Consider the following 17,556-nt stretch of genomic DNA (forward strand, 5'->3'; position numbering starts at 1 on the left):
GACAGAGGAAGGGGTGAAGAAGCCGAGGGTCACCTCTTCTACGTGCCCTGGAATGGGACTGAACCTGGGATATTAATATGCCAGGCTGATGCTCTATCCACCGAGCAACCAGCCAGGGCCTAGGCACAATCTTAATGACTATTATTATTGTCCAACAGGAACATAAACTTTCAATTGTCAAGCCTCTACTCTGTCCCAGGCAGAGGAATGTTAGGAATGCAGAAAGAAAATTTGGCCAGAGAGGGTCAGGGGATTACAGGTTGGGTTCTCCAAAGGAGATACCTAGAGTTCAATGCTAGGAAAACAAAGTCATCCAAACATGCTTCTGAAAAAAACAAACAAACAAACAAACAAAAAACAACAACAACAAAAACATGCTTCTGGCCCCAAGGAATTAAAGACAAAACACTGGTTTAATGGTCTAATGCAAACTGCCATGTCCCAGCAAAGTGGCCTGGGACAAGCCATTTCACCTTTATGGGTCTCAGTTTCTTATAGAGATAATTCTCCTCCATTCATAGCATTATGCTGCTGATGATATGAGATAACGCATGATAAGATGCCTCTCACATGGCTACCATTAGTTGAGTGTCTCTTATTATACTCTGAGTCCTAAGCTGGCCTACTGGCTTTCAATTTTCCAGGGCCTACTCAGCAGAGGAGACTTCCAAACTCCATAAAACTTCTGGGAATTTTCCCAGCCTCTTTGGCCATTTGGCCTGCTTCATAGTTTATGGGACATGTTAAGGCAGAAGCTTGAAATGAAAGGGGATCAAAAGCCAGGATATGCCAGGCTCAAGTCCGTGCTGTGCCATTTTGAGGTTCAGAAAAATGGAAGTGCCTTACGGTTCTAGTGTCCTCATTTATTGAGGGAGCAATGAAATTTGGTGTTGGGCAGCCAGGGCTGACAGTACTGACTCTGCTCTCACCGTGTGGCATCTGACAGATGAACCTCAGCTGGGAGCCTACGTTTCCTCATTTGCGCAATGGCTCTGGGCTCCCTCCTTCGAGAGGGTGGTGTATTCAAGGAGGTAGTATTTGCAACAAATGTGGTACAGTGCCTACTTAATAAGTGCTTTCTGTTCTTATTGAATATTTTTATAACTCAAAACAAACTTAGAAAAATTTAATAAAAATGAAGCTATGAGATAAAGAAATCAGTGCTTAGAGAGTTATTAATTTATTGCGATGCTTTGTATTTGTGACCTCAGTGACTAACACATATGAAGTGCTCAATATATGTTTGTCCTTTCCCCCTCCAGAGTATTGTCTTCAACTTCAAATTTTAGTCCAGGTGGCGCTTTGGAAAATAATTTCTTTCGTCACATTTTTAGTGACTTCTTTTAGTGGCTCTTGGATGCTCTCTCCCTATGAATGAAGATTATTTTTCCTGACTAGAAAACTTCAGGCAAGGTGTCCCCTAGGGAAAGTCACAAGGGGAGTGAGACTCATGCTTGTTTACAGAGATGGTGGTTGGTCTTGAGTCAGGCCGGGAGTCCAGGCTGCTTGTGGCTTTGTGATTGCCTTTGGTAATTAGTGGAGAAGGAACGAGTGAGTCCCTCGTGCAGACGCACATGCACACATGCACATGTGCGAGTTCCTAATGACTCACATCCTCTAACGACAGCCAATCACCACGGAAAGCTGGATGGCTCTGGGGAGGGGCCTCCAGTCAAGTGCATCTCTCGGATCCCAAACTGGCCATATGGACGCAGTGACTCACTGCTCAGAATGCAGCGAAAGAGAACGCCACGGTCAGCTTGGCTACCACAGAGGATCTTGGAAGCTATGGAGCCTGAAGACAAATCACACTTCTGGGCTTTTGAGAGAGCAATGAAACTCTCTAAATTTAGATTGGGCTCTCTTCTGGGATCAGTCATCTCAGTGAGATGTCATTTCGTTATGAAAACCTGAATTGAAATCATAATAGCCCATCTTGCTGAGCATTCAGATGCTCCCAGCCCACAGGGATCATCTGGCAGAGGCTTTGAGTTCAGTTGCAGAATTATTTCCCAGCCCAGGCTCCTTCCAGTCCACAAATAAGGGTTTAATCATCCCAACCTGCTTAAAAAGGCGCTAATAACTTCCAAGCGCCTCGCAGGTCTTTTGTGGGCGTTCTCTACATTTTCTCAGTTAACCCCCTCCACTGCTCCACAGGACAGATGTGCTAGTTCTCACTTCTCAGAGTTTACAGAGATTCTTGTTTAGATGGTGCATCCAATACCTCATCATGGCAGAGCTGGGAACTGGATGCTAATATGTCTGGTTTTAGAATCTGCTCCTCCTGCTGCGCCACACAGGCCAGAGCAGTGGTCTTCCTGCCTCCCATGACTCCTGCACGCCTGTGTGTCAGAGGCATCCAGGCCTGTTTCTAACTTTGCTGTCTGGTAACACAGCCCACGTCCTGGCACACTGGGGACACCCAGACACAGCTTACTGAAATGAAAGAAAAATGTGGTGAAGGGTGTGTGACATTGGGCAGGACTCAGGTTTTTTTACTCATACAATGAGGAGTTTGGTTAGATAATCTCTTGGCTTTGCTACTACTTGAATGGTTTAGAGCAGTGGTCAGCAAACTCAGTCAACAGAGCCAAATATCAACAGTACAATGATTGAAATTTCTTTTGAAAGCCAAGTTTTAAACTAAACTATATAGGTAGGTACATTTCTTATTGAGGTAATGCCCACACATGGTATTTTGTGGAAGAGCCACACTCAAGGGGCCAAAGAGCTGCATGTGGCTTGCGAGCCGCGGTTTGCTGACCAGGGGTTTAGAGCAATGGCTCTCAACACAGGCTACACATTTGAACGTCCTGGGGAGCTCTTCGGAAACACCAGTGTCCAGGCGTCTTTCTAGAACTTTAGGTTTGAATGGTCCATACATAAGTATTTTCTAAAAGCTTTCCAATGATTCTAATGGGCGGGGGAGATTAAGAATTACTGGTCTAGTTCCCTGACCCTTCCACTTCAGACTTTATTGGTGACAATCACTGATTTGTTGTGCAAGCCAGAAACTTGAGGGTCAACTTTGTTCTCTCTACCATACCGCTGTTACATCCTGTCTAATGAGCCCTTCTACCTCCACGTCTTCTCTGTTCTTTGCTGCTCTCCCCTAACCAAGGAAGTCGCCATGATCCTTCTGCCGCACTATCGCGTTAGCCACTGTGGTGGGCTGGTTGTCCACCTCATCTGTGTCCCTCTCCTTGTCCTTAGTAGAAAGTTGATTCTGTGCAAGCATTCGACTCTCTCCCACATGACTCAGACGATGCTGCCTCCGTCCCCAGGTTAGGGGTGGGGTGCTGATAGAGCCAGTCTGGGCATGGCACACTCCTGACAAACAGTGTTAGTCTGAAATTAGGTTTGTGATCTAAGTGGCCTGATTAGACTGAAGGGAAAAAAAGGAAGGACTTATAATTATTGCTGGGGGGGGGTATGGATTTCTTTCTTTTCCCTGTTAGATATAAACAAGGACGCATACAGACCAGACAGAGCCTGGCAGCCATCCTGTGACTATGAAGGGAAACAGCCTTAGGATGATGTAGCTTGGAAACATATATAAACAGATATAAATCTATCTCTATCTATCTATCCATCCATCTACCTATCTGTCTTTACATTATCCTAAAGCTGTTTCTTCATCATAGAAATTACTGTGTTATATTACATAGTACCTATTACTATGTTTATATATATATATATATATATATATGTTTTATATATGTAGTGTCTGGAACATATGAAACATGCAATAAATATGGGATGAATTATAAATGAATGAATGAATGACTTCATTATATGACTGGAATCACGTCTATCTGGGTCCCAGTATACTCTGGAACAGGGTTGGTAACTTTTTCTATAGAGGGACTAATTGTATATATTTTAGACTTTATGAACCACATTGTTTCTATTGCAATTGCTCAGTTCTAATGTTCAGTCCTATGATTGTAGAGCAAAAGAGGCCATAGAAAATATGCAAATGAATGAGCAGAGCTATGCTCCAATAAAACTTTACTCATAAAAATAAGCAAGGGGCCTTATTTGGCCCATAGACTATATTTTGCTGTTCTGTGATGTAGGGAAAAAAAAAGAGAGTTGAACCTGATAAGGAATGACAAAAATTTGGCTTGCCTGCGGAACCTCTGGCTCTCATGACAGACGTCACTAATCAATCAAGCCTCTCTTTCATGCTGAACCTGTATTCTCTCTCATACACTCAACCCAGCACTATCAATCAATTCAAGCTGGTGTGCTGAATGCAAGCTATTTGACATGCCTGTCTAGATAATACTCTTAGTTCTTTACAAAGCCTTGTGGTTGGGAGCTCATAGACCTGGGTTTAAGACAGGGGTTTCCCACTTGTGTTCCATGTGACATTATCCCAGACTTTCTCTCTCTGGGTCTTGGGTATCTCTAATGTTGAGAGTTTCGCTGACAGAAACTTGAGAGATTACCTAGCAAAGATTCCATTTAAAAAAAAAATAAAAGGCTTGCCTGGTTTTACTCTTTCTGTGTTTGCTATGTGGTCAATTAAGTAAGGAAAAATAATTTAAGCCAGTTGTGATAATAGAGCATTCGAACCCAGGCTCATATTTTTTCCTTTCCACCTTGCTGAGTTATTAAGGGTAGATCATGGCTTTAGTGGCAGAGAATGGCTGACATCCCGTTCCAGAATGCTACCTTTCCTCCCATTGTGCCACTTGTCAAGCTTTCCAAATATGCCCCTTTCACCTTCCATTTCAACATTATTTTCATTCTGAGACTCCTGACATGTTTAATTCCTTGGCTAAGCCCTCTCCCCGTCCAAATGTCGCCACCCTTGTCATACAATTTATTTTCTACACACATATAAAATCAAGCTTGAACATTTTTCTCTACTATGAACTCTTGAGAAATAGCCTTTGGAGCAGCCATCCATCACGGTGGCAATAATGCTCAGAGTAATTTCTTTTTTATTTGTTTAGCACTTCCCATTCTAGATCAGATTTCATTGAGGGCAGCCTGTCAACAGAAAAATGACCTTCATTGGGTAGGTATCTATTCTATCAACCCATCAAGGAACAAGAGAAAGAAATAATCTAAAGCACCTACTACATGCCAGCCAATAGGAGGATGATTAGACTCCATCATCCTGATGAGACAATGATCTCAGAGAAGTTAAATGATAGAGGAGATTGGACTGGGTTTTCTGAATTCTAGTTCTATCAGCCAGTGTTCTGTGGAGATACAGAACCAATTGTGTGTGTATATGTGTATGTCTGTATGTGTATATACATTCTCTCCTACCTGTCTACCTACCTACCTACCTACCCACCTACCTATATGTTCATCATCTACTGAGAAATCAATTTTAAGGAATTGGCTTACAGAATTTTAGGGGCTGGCATGTCAGAAGTCCACAGGGCAGTCCAAGGCAGGCTGGCAAGCTATAAATGCAGGCAAGACTTGATATTGCAGTCTTGAGTCTCAAATCATTAGGGTAGGTCAACAGATTGGAGACTCAGGCAGGATTCGCAATGTTATAGTTTTGAAGCAGAATGTCTTTTTGGGAAACCTTGATTTTCACTCTTAAGGTCTTTGACTGATTGGCTAAAGCTCACTTACATTATGGAGGATAATCTGGTTTCTTAAAGTTAACTGATTATAAATGTCAATCTAGAGGGTGGGGCAAAAGTAGGTTTATAATTACTTGTATGGAAAAATCATACAATAATTAATAAATAATAGAAGAATAAACTTTGTGTTTCATGTACTTATAACTGTAAGCCTACTTTTGCCCACCCCATTCAAAGACCTTCATAGCAACATCTGGACTACTGTTTGTACAACTGGGCACCCTAGCTTAGCCAATTAACACATAAAATTAACCATCATAATCATCCACTATTCTTCCTACTCCTCATACTTTCTTAGTCTCAAGCAAGCTCTAAATCAGTGGTAGTCAATCTGGTCCCTACCACCCACTAGTGGGAGTTCCAGCTTTCATGGTGGGGTGGTAGCAGAGCAACCAAAGTATAAATAAAAAGATAGATTTAACTATAGTAAGTTGTTTTATAAAGATTTATTCTGCCAAACTTAGTGAAAATCCGACATAAAGTACTTGGTAAGTAATTATTATTATATGCTTTAACTTGCTGTAACTCTGCTTTATAAATTTTATAAAGTAAAGTTACTTCCCTACTTTATAAATCACCATTACTGTGGAACCGGTGGGCAGTTAGAAAATTTTACTACTAACAGAGATACAAAAGTGGGTGGTAAGTATAAAAAGGTTGACTACCCTTGCTCTAAATGAAAGCTTTCTTAAATTCTCTTAGATTGAGGTGATAATTTAGAGTGCACACAGTATAGGATCTCAAACTTGGGACAACCTTGAATGAGTGTGGCAGATGTGTTACTTCCATAGAGGATTTTGGTTAGGATCTGTGGTTAGGATCTTGCTTAAAGGGCTTTACTGGCTCTTTCGTGTTCTTAGGAAAAGCCATGTCCCAGTGTAGCTTCTAGTCCCTTCATCATAGGATCTTTGCCAACTTCTGCAGCCTCCTTAGCTACTGGAACTGGTTTGTCATTTTTAATGACCAATGATTTCTATTTTTTTTCAAACCTCTGTACTTTCTCACACACTATTTCCTCTGAAGGGAACATACTCTTTTCTCCTCTACCAACTGCCTGCTCTCACATGAATAACTTTGAGACGATCCCTTAGTTCCTAGCTTACTTATCATTTTCTTGGGAGCCTTCCCAACTTTGCAGTGGGGCTCTGATCTGCATGTGTACTTAGCTGACCATAGTGCTCAGCACACTGTCTGCCTGGTTTGCTGTGAGTTTCATGTGGGCAGGGTTGATGTCTCATTTCTTGGGGCCTCCAGTGTACAGAGCAATGTCTGGCTTATAGTGGACATTTAATAAATATTTGTTTAATATCAAGTGAAAGAGAAGAATGCAACCTTTGATATTCTTGTGTTTTTTTTTCCAGTGTTTATGTGACTGGGTTTTTTCCCCCCAAGTAAATGACTGTCTGAATGTGAGTTCCCCCAAATATCCATCATTATATCATAAATGTTCTTATGAGGAACAATTAAAAAAGCCAAGAGGTGACCATCTCTGCTCAGTGGAATTCATGTCAGTCCCATGATTTGATCTCTTCTTAGTAGGATCTGATGGCTGGCTCTGGCCCAGGTCCCGAAGGATCAGTTTCATGGTCAGATGGAAACATGGAGTCATTGCCCTTGTGGACTTTCCCTGAGGCTTCTCCAGGAAGAGTGACAGCAGGATGACAGGTATACATGTTCAAAATTACTTTGAGGTGGTCTCAGTCTTGATTACTGTCCCTGGGAGCCCTCTCCAGAGTTTGATGTGAACACATTAGAAATGCACAGAGAGACAATGATGTATATGTGTTTAGTCTGAATTTGTTCAGTATGGCTGCATCACTGTGGTGTGCAGCTGCCTCAGAAAGAGAAGAAAGATTCTTCGTGGCAGCCCAGTTCTTCCTCCCTCTGCCTGACAAGGCTGTAGAACTGCTCACCATCTTATAGGATTTCATTTCACTCTTCTTGAAAACTGGCATAGATGCCTCCTGCATTGGAAAACGTTAAGGAATTTAAGTCACTTACTTCAACATTTTCAGAATATTTTTAACTTATTTAAAAATATTTATTGAGGCACCAAGCTATACATTAGGCATGAAATCATGAGCAAAGGGAAATAAACCCTGCCTTCAGGGAACTTACAGTCTGGTGGGAGAGATACCAATGTTGTGCCAAATCTGTGCTCAGAGAAGAGAATGCAGAAGTGGGCTCTGTTCTTCCTGTCCCCAGCAGTGATGCCAGTTGACTAAGCATTTGACCATGCCCTGCATTCAGCCAGGTATTTTCATCTGTCACCTCATTTCATCTTTACAACAATCTTTAGAAATAGGAATTGTTCTGATTGTACAGGTAAGGACACAACCCTAGGGATCTTAGGAGAATTTGCCAAACAGATTAAAGTCAAGAAACAGTAGAATAGATTTAAACTAAGGCCGACTGTAAAGCCAAGACAGTTCCTCATCGCAGTGCCCTATTTCTAGTATCAGAAGCATCACATTGAATCTGATTGTTTATCTCAGAGTTATAACAGAGGTACCTATAAGACACAGGAGGGGGCATATAGGCTGGACTTCAAAGAATATGTTGGAATTCATTGTGGGAAAAATGTGGGAAGGGAATTCCAGGCATGGATGGTCACAGTGTTGTCCTTGGAGTGTAGGATGGCTGCTGGCTTCATGAGGTGGATGGAAGGAGGGCCAGGGAGATGGAAGCCCTTGGTTATGTTTAAGCAATAGAGTGATATAATCAGAGGTGAGTCAGAAAGAACTGTAGAAGCAGTGTACAGAATTGGCCAGTAGGGGATGACAGAGAGTGCAAGTCTGGGAGATTATTAAGAGGCCATTTTTAGTGGTCTTGTAAATCATGACTTTCTGCTGTGGATCTGTTGGATTGGCAACAGATTGGATCTCATTCCCTATGAGTTTTCATGGGAGAAGTTGCTGATCAGTGTTTTACTTCCTGGTTGGTTAGGTAGAAATACTTTTTCCACATCTCTCTTATAATTACAGACTCTTTGGCTAATACCAGAATTTTTCAGCCACACGAGGAAACAAAATAAATCATTATATTTGTGTAATAATAATGATGGTGTAGAGGACACTGGGATGCATGGCCCAGACTTTGCCTCTTTACTTGAGGAATTATTTCTCCAGCTGCTGGGAGGGCTGCCAGAAGACAGCCCTCTATTCTTCGTCCCTTTGAGGATTGCATCAGCTGAAGAGAGCTACCTCTCCTGACATCCAATGCCTTCCCGGGGCAGCCCTCATCTAATGACTAAACTCTGTGGGGGTAGAAATGCCTGGCCTCCTGGCCCCAATTTGGAGTAACTCTCAAAGGCCCTCCTCTCTTCACAGTTCCCTATAATACTGGCTAAGACCTCCGCTGAGGTTACACTGCAGCTCTCTTCCTCCTCTGCCTCCTCCTGCCGCCTTCTCTTCTGTTTTGTATGTGGGGATGCTGAGAGCAGCCCCCATACAGTCTCTGCGTGCACATCTCTGTCTCAGCCTTCAGCTTGGAGGACCAATCCAGCAGCAAATGATAATTGCAGCTAACATGTACTTATGCCTGACTACATGTTAAGGAGCTGATACACATAGTCTCATTTCATTCTTACAATAGCCATCGGTAGTAGGTAGCCCATAATAATACTACTATACCATTGCATAGGCACAAAACAATTCTCCTATCATTGATCCTAGGTAAACTTTCATCCTGCCTGGGAGAAGGTAGGGCAGGGATTCCTAACTGCTTTAGACATATTAGAAATTGAAGTCCACAGAGAAATAATTTCGCCAAAATCACAAATATAGCGATGTTGCTGAGTTGTCTAACTTTCTGATCAATTTCACTGCCTATAGAGATTCCCATTTCTATGCCTGCTTTCTAATCTACTGTATTAATATCCCAGACATGTTGGGCCCAGGGTTTCACTGCCTTAGTGTGAAAGCTGGGTGTTTCTCAGTGAGCACCTACTTTGTGAACTTCCACTCAAAACGTGTGGCCTGAGACACAATGGAAACAAAGGGCTCTTATCCGACATCAGTGCCAAGGAGACCCTCAGCAGCTAACTCGGGGATTTCAAACTGTTTTCTACAGAGCTGCTTTCGGCCCTGTAGAGACGAAAGAGCTGGGAAAAGCCAAGAGAAGACAGGAAACAAGATGATGAGGAACAGGGCCTGAGCTGAGAAGAAAAGGATGGAAGGAAAGAGGTTCAGGGTAGGGAGAGGCAGACAGAGAGGAAAAGAGGAAGAGAGGAGGAGAGAAGGAGAGGGGCAGAGCGGAGAGGAGAGAACAGGAGGCTGGCCGACTGTTCCCCGAAATAAACAATGGCAACTTTCCTGCCCATAAGGCAGCCGCGTTATTGGGGGCTTTGAACTCCTCAGGACAGTGTGCTTTATCATCTGGAATAATAAACGCAGACCTGGTGGGCTGAGGAGCAGGCAGAAGGCGGGCTGGGGGCGCAGCTCCGCGCTGTCAACAATGGGCAGCCCGCTGTCCTGTCTTCACAAAGCCGCCCGGGAAGGCGTCCTCCCAGAGGCGCTGGGGCCGAGAGGGCTCTCAGCTGGTGCTGAGTGAGCGCTTCAAAGTAAACAGGGGCTCCAGGGCCGGTGGGACCCTCCTGTTGGCGGTAACGCGGACATGATGTGAGCCCTGGAAAGAGCTTGGTATTTTTAGTTCTCCAGTTGCTTTGAAAGAAAGAGGAGGGAAAAATGAAGCCGCAGTGTGCAATTTATTATTTTTTAGGACATAATAGCTAACAGCTCCAAAAACATTCGGGATGTGCTCCAGAGCTCATCAGTGAACATATCCCTGCAGAACGAGCAAAGGATGAACACCACCTGTGTGGGTCGGCGCGCCAACCGGTGCAGCACGTCGGCGCTCCGCCTCTCGCGCGGGCCTCGCCTGAGACCAGCGAGTGTCGCTCACCTGTCGGCTCCACGTCGCGTTAATATCCTCCTTGTTTCAGTAGTGGAAAGCCTTATGGTTTGATCAGACCCAAATTGAACTCTTAATTTCCTAGGCCTCGACTAGGTCATGGAAATCCCAGAGGGTTGGAATCAGTCCGGGGACCTGACCTGCCAACTTGCTGACTGTGGCCGTGCATGAGTCACATGGTTATCTTGAGCCGAGGTGAATGCAAGTCTCTTTGAACTTGAACATTAAGCAAGCCTTCAGAAATATAAGTGAGAAGTCCTGAGTGGCCAGGTAGGTCTCAGAGCTCAGCACAAAAAATAAATATTTGTTGAATGACCCAGTGAACTGGAGGTAACTCAGTAGGGGGCCCTGGCTCACCTTCACCCTGGAGGGTGGAGGAAATTGTACATTCTCCTATTACTGCAGCTTTGTAACCTCTAAGCCTCACTGAGGGGTAAAGAGACGTTTAATTCTTAGTAGGAAACAGAGACAGGCAGCCCTAGGGCCAGGAGCAGGTGGATGAGCAGAGAGGGCCAAAGGCTGTGGGCTTGGGGAATGCAGGTGGTTCACAGGGAGCCGGCCAGAGTGCTGAGGACACTAGGCAGCCCTGGCTCTGCCGGAAGGGGTAGGGGAAGAATGCTGAGCGAGGATACGGAAGACCCTGGTTTGCTATCTGCTTGAAGTGGGCAAATCTCTGTCCTCTCAGAAGCACAGCCATTCTGGCGTTGACTCTGCCCAAGCGTCCCTGTGTTTCCTGCTGCAGTGCCACAGGCCAGCTGGTTTCTCTGTGGTCTCTCTATCTCTCTCCAGGACAATCCTTCCAGTCCTCTAACTGTCCCCACTGCCCTCCAGCCTTACCCTGCCCCGCTCCACTATTGGCACTACCTTCACCAAAGTGGTCTTCTAACATGAAGATCAGATGGGGCCGCTCTCTGGCACACAGCTGTCAATAGCCACTCTGCCTCAGGCTGAAGTCCAAGCATGGAAGGACTCCTCAAGGTCTGGTCCCTGCTCACGGCTCCAGTTCCAGCACCTGTGTCTGCTTTTCTGCATGCACCTTAGGTTCCAGCCACATTGTTCCTGATAAGTGACACACTTCTTGACCATGCAAGCCTTTGTATGTGTTGTTCCTTCTGCGTGTGCTCTTCCAAAATTCTTCTCAAGCATCTGCTCTGTCCAGAGGACTGAGCTCAGGAAGGCCTCGGGAGCCAATCTCTTCCCCTCAGACTCTGTCCCTCTGCGGCCCCCTACTACCTGCAACACTGTGTGGGGAGACAGGTAAAAAAAAGGACTTCATGAGAACCAGGTTGGGTCATCGTGGCATCCAAAGCTATCAGAGTTTTTAGTACTTAGTACCTCTTAGGAGATGATTGGTTTATAAATGGGGCTATATAATAGCGATGAAAATCCCTTCTCTTTCCACTTTCTATTGGGAGGGTCCAAAGAATGCAAAAACATTTTACAAAAAGGCTGTGCAGCCTGACCAGGTGGTGGTGCAGTAGATAGAGCATCGGACTGGGATGCCGAGGACCCAGGTTCGAGGCCCCAAGGTCACCAGCTTGAGCATGGGCTCATCTGGTTTGAGCAAAACTCACCAGCTTGGACCCAAGGCTTGAGCAAGGGGTTACTCGCTCTGCTGAAGGCCTGCGGTGAAGGCACATATGAGAAAGCAATCAATGAACAACTAAAGTGTCGCAATGCGCAACGAAAAACTAATGATTGATGCTTCTCATCTCTCTGTTCCTGTCTGTCTGTCCCTGTCTATCCCTCTCTCTGACTCTCTCTCTGTCTCTGTAAAAAAAAAAAAAAAAAAAAAAAAGGCTGTGCACATTTGAGCTTTTCATAATGAACTGATTTTAGAATAGAAAATAGAGGTGCTGGAGCAGAAGCAGACTCATCCAGCCCTCCCTTCCCTCCTCTCGCCTCTTCCCACCCTCCTCCTCATTCTTCCTCCTTGAGTGTTTGGCAGTTCAAGACATAAAGGAATATTAAGGGATAAGACAGACAAGATCCTTTGCCCTCAGGAAGCATACTTGCCATTAAAAAAAATAGATACTACAAACAAACCAATAAACGATGATTTTTATTGATGAGTGACTGAAATAAACAAGGAGCAGGTACAGCAGGTGCTACATGTGCCATGGGGGGAAGAGGTCTTCAGAAATTAGGCAGCTCTACCCCCCATTAGGACATGGCCGCTTTGAGCTGCATGACTTGGGGCATCAGGGTCTTGACATCTTTTCAGCTTTCTCTCTGCCAGAGTGAGATGATAATATACCCACCTCTATAAATACTTATGAAGACTAAATAAATAAGCCTGGCTTATGGCTTCCTAGGAACTGGTCTCCTGGACAAAGAATTTATGAAGTGAAAGGTCAAGTGCCCACACCACGTGCCAAGGAGCTGAATCTTCTCTCCAGCAAGGGGCCCGGACACACCAGGGAAACCATTTTTCTTTGAAGCTCTATGCATAGATTTCTAGACCCTTCCCAGGCCTTGCGTCATGGTTTGCTATGGTTGCATGGCTGACCTGAAGCTAGTAACTTTCCCTTTCTGAGCCTGTTTTTCCATCTGTAAAAAAAAGGGTGTTGAACTCAGACCCCCCCCCCCCAGTATGTTACAGCACAGACATTCTCTGATTTGGGGTTTAGGAATCATTTTACTACAAGAACGCTTTCTTCTCCAAATAATGAACTCCAATTAGTTTTACTGATCTCTATTAATGAAGGTTCTGACACAAAACATTGTGGCCTTGCATGTTTTATTTCCTTGCAGAGAAGATGGTATACTTGGTATCATCAAGGTTATGGAAACAGGGTGTTCTTGTCATAAACACTTGGTAGATGTCAGATGGAGGCAGACAGAGGACTGGTTCAGGCATACCCAGAGGCTGGAATAGGCTGTGTTCTATCTTGAAGCAATGAAACTAATTGGAGGTCATGTCCAAGTGTGTCTGTGCACATGCAAGTGTGTACATGTGTTTACCCCAGAATCCAGATGAAATCTCAAAGCCTTTCACTGACTCTTCACCACATGAGGCATATCCCGTTATTCCACTCTATGCCATTCAGGGTTGGAAGTTTTCTTTATTTTTTTTTTACTCACTTTCTTTACAGCACATTTCACTAACTACTTTTATGCATCAAAAACTGCATATATTATTGTTAATCCTCACAACTACCTTAAGATGTAGGTAACATGCTTCCAGTTTTACATATTGAAGAAACTGCTGTTCAAAGAGGTTAACTACCCAGCTTACGGTTGCACAGCTGGAGAATGCTTGAGGTGTGACCCTAACTCAGATGGGTTTAATGACAAGCCCATAGCCTTTTCTAGCAACCTCCTCATGCAGAATTAGATTCTCAGCTAAGAGTAAAGGAGTAAACTCATGACCTCAGAGCAGGCCTGATCAATCTACAAGGTTTATCTGTCAAATTCATGGGAGATTTATTCAGCAGATTGCTAAGACATAGTTTTTAAAATTTAAAGTATACAGGAGTCCTTGGATGCTTTTCACATTTGTATTCTTTTACTCTACACTTAGAGATTCTGAATTTTTAGAACACAGATGGTCTAGAAACTACGTGCCAAGAAGCAAAACATTCCTAGGGGTTTGGGTAGAGTTTAGGGTTCAAATACCCAGAGTCATCCTTCCTGTCTTCAGGGGGACCATACATACAAATTCATAATACAACAAAAAATAAAATACCAGTTTTATTAATGGCTAGAAAAACCCAATGCTTTTAGCTGCAAAGCATTGCTAAAAACTGTGTTAGAGAGAGTAGTCTAAACCTAAGCATGCCCTACTCACACCTTAGATCTATATTTGAGTTTACAACCTCAGGTCTGCAAAATGAGATGTCTGGGTTGATGAAGCCAACCCCACGTTTTCTTATCTAAATGACTAAACAAATGAGAATGGTTTGCCTGACTTTTACACCCCATCACAAGTCACAGAGAAGAACAGTTGGTGGATGTCCCTGTAAAAGTTGCTTACTGTAGGCTGATGGAAGTGGGCAAACTGGTCAGAAGGAGTGAGAGAGAAACTGAAAAAGGGAGCAGAGGAATATAGTGTACTGACTTTCAGGCCTCAGGAAGCAGAATAGAGTTGGATTCGTAGCTACCTGGTTCCTTTTCGTGAAGTATCCTTGTCCACACACAATTTAGGGTCCAGGACAGTCAGGGTCTATCTGACCGTATGATAACTCCTTCTCTGCAGAGAAGCTGGTAAGGATTAGAGAAGTTGAGTACAAGGATGGAAGTAAACATTAGCTCTTTCATAAGTCAAGGCTGCAGTATGAGGTGAGGATTAGAGACATGTTTTTCTTTTTTTTTCTTTTTTTCTTTTTTTTTGTCAACACAAGCCTTAGGTGAGCACCAGCCCTGCAACGAGTCCCACTTCCTCCTGCAGGGGGTCTCATCCACTCCATCAGCATTTGAGAGCTGCCTTCATGACTTCACTGAGGCACTGGGATGGGAATCAAAACAGACCTGGCCCTGTCCTCATGAGGCTGGCATTCCAGCTGGGGAGACAGCCAGAAACCCCACCAACTAAGAGGAGCTATTAAGAAAAGGATGACAAATTGTGATCAGTGTTATAAAGGTAACCAACTAGGGGCAGAGCCAGAGAATATGGTGGGAGAAGCCACTCTACATGGAAGGATCAGGGAGAATGTCTCTGAGGAGGTAACTGTAGACAAACAATACATGTGTCTTCAAAGTTAAATGACAGTATGGTGTTGAAAATATTCGGTGAGTGTGGAGCGGAGGAAATGATGGGCTCTCTGCTTGGGAAACTTAAGAGAGTTGAAGCAATTTGCCCATGACCACGAGATGCCACAGGCAAGCTCACACTAGAATCAGGGGTCGGAATGTTTCTTTTGCTTAAAGACTTTATCTTGTTTCTTTTATTCTTCTGTCTTGAATCACATCCTCTAGATTAGATCGCCTGGTGGGGGGAGAGTTATCTTCAAAGAGTCAGTCTTTATGTCTTAGAAGAAGAATCCAAGGTCATAGAAAAAAAAAACATGTGTCATGCTAAAAGTCACTTTAAAAGAGACAATGAAAAATTTAAATTATACTGTGAGTTTAAGCTTCAAGCACTTCTCACTCTTCAATGGGTTCATCTACTGCATAGGCTTGTTTCAAGACTGGGAGAACAGATGGAAAACACTTTGTAGATTGCGAAGCAATGAACACGTGCTAGGAATTATCAGACAGATACCTGACACACACGGAGTGAATAAAGATTTTTCTTTTTTTACCTTTAGAAAATCAGAACTCCCATCCCCTCTTATTCTGCGAATTGGAAACAAAAGTGGCTTGGGTCCAAAGTGGAGAGAGCTCCTACAAAATGCTCTCTTCTCGTCCGTCCTTTTATCTTTTCCAGGGACAATCAGCTGCCAGAAATGTGTCCCTTCAAGCAGTCCTCCACATCTTATTTGGATAAAGCTTAAATTATTACCACACCAGTTTATGCTTGTTTCCCCCCCCTCTTCTCTTTTCCAAGAATAGCCGTAACTAAGCTTGACAAACTACTGATTTCTACCAAAGTGCTTTCAACACCTTTTAGACATCAGAGACCAAAGGGATGAGATGAACTGAAGGCAAGGAAAAAACTCAGAAGTTTCTCATGATTCCAGACCACAGCTTCCTCCAGGAAGTCTTCCCAGGTTTTCTATCAGCAAATGAAAATTTACTTAATACCTGCCACTTGAGCATGGGAATCATGTTGTTCCTTTTGTTTATTTTTTCTTTCTGCTTTTGCAGGGCTGTGTTCTGGGCATTGGCTTTACAATAATGAGCCCCATGAGCCAACAAGCTTTCAAACCACAGGACATATAAACAAGTAAACAAATAGTAATGGCATCTGGCACAAAGTGGTGTGAAATGAAATGCTGTAGAAACACAGAGGGTGTAAGGGAAAACGAGTTCCTGCAGGACAGTTGGGGAAAGAGCAGATCTTCTTTCCGGATCCTGAAGAGGGGTGCATTTGAGCTGGTCTTTTAAAGATGGCAAGGTCCTTTAAGAAGAGAGGTAGGATAGCAGATGCAAGTGGGGAAGGAGAACTCTTACATCATTAAAAAAGTGGTTGCTGGTACATTCCAGGTGAAGGGAAAGTAGGAACTCAAGAATAAAGAAAAATCTTTTGGGCCTGACCAGGCAGTGCAGCAGTGGATAGAGTGTCAGACTGGGACACGGAGGACCCAGGTTCAAAACCTCGAGGTCACAAGCTTGAGCACGGACGGGATCATCTGGTTTGAGCAAGGCTCACCAGCTTGAGCCCAAGGTCGCTGGCTGGAGCAACGTGTCACTTGGTCTGCTATAGCCCCACTGTCAAGGCACATATGAGAAATCAATCAGTGAACAACTAAGGTGACGCAACAAAGAATTGATGTTTCTCATCTCTCTCCCTTCCGGTTTGTCTGTCCCTATCTGTCCCTCTCTCTGACACACACACACACACACACACACACACACACACACACACAACACACACAATCTTTTGGGAAGAAAAATAATCCACTATGCCTGCTGCATTCAATGCAAGCCAAGGGAACTGAGTATTAACAAAAAGAACATTTGGCCCTGGCCAGATAGCTCAGTTGGTTACAGCATCATCCCTAAGTGGAGAGGTTGCTGGTTTGATCCCTGGTCAGGGCACACACAGAAACAGATGTTCCTGTCTCTCTCCTGTTCTCTCCCTTTCTTTCTCTAAAATCAATAAACTAAACATTAAAAAATGAAAAGATTCATTAAAAAAAAACACATTTGGATTAATTCAAATTAGGTCCATGTCACCCCATATACTGTCTAGTGTTAAACATATCACATTGCCTCTCTGAGTTTAGTGTTTCTCATTCACTAGTGTTTGTCATTCAGGGTGGCAGAGATTTCATATGAAGGTGCATAGAAAGGCTCTGGGACCAAAACAGCTGCTCAATGTATTTGAGAGCCCTTTTCAGCTCTCTCAGCAAAGGGCTGGAAGCTATTAAGGATGGGAACCCAAATAAGGCCATCTTAGCTGACTGTAGTGTCACAATTTTGGCAG

This window comes from Saccopteryx leptura, chromosome 3 (assembly GCF_036850995.1).
Source record: "Saccopteryx leptura isolate mSacLep1 chromosome 3, mSacLep1_pri_phased_curated, whole genome shotgun sequence".
Classification (NCBI taxonomy): domain Eukaryota; kingdom Metazoa; phylum Chordata; class Mammalia; order Chiroptera; family Emballonuridae; genus Saccopteryx; species Saccopteryx leptura.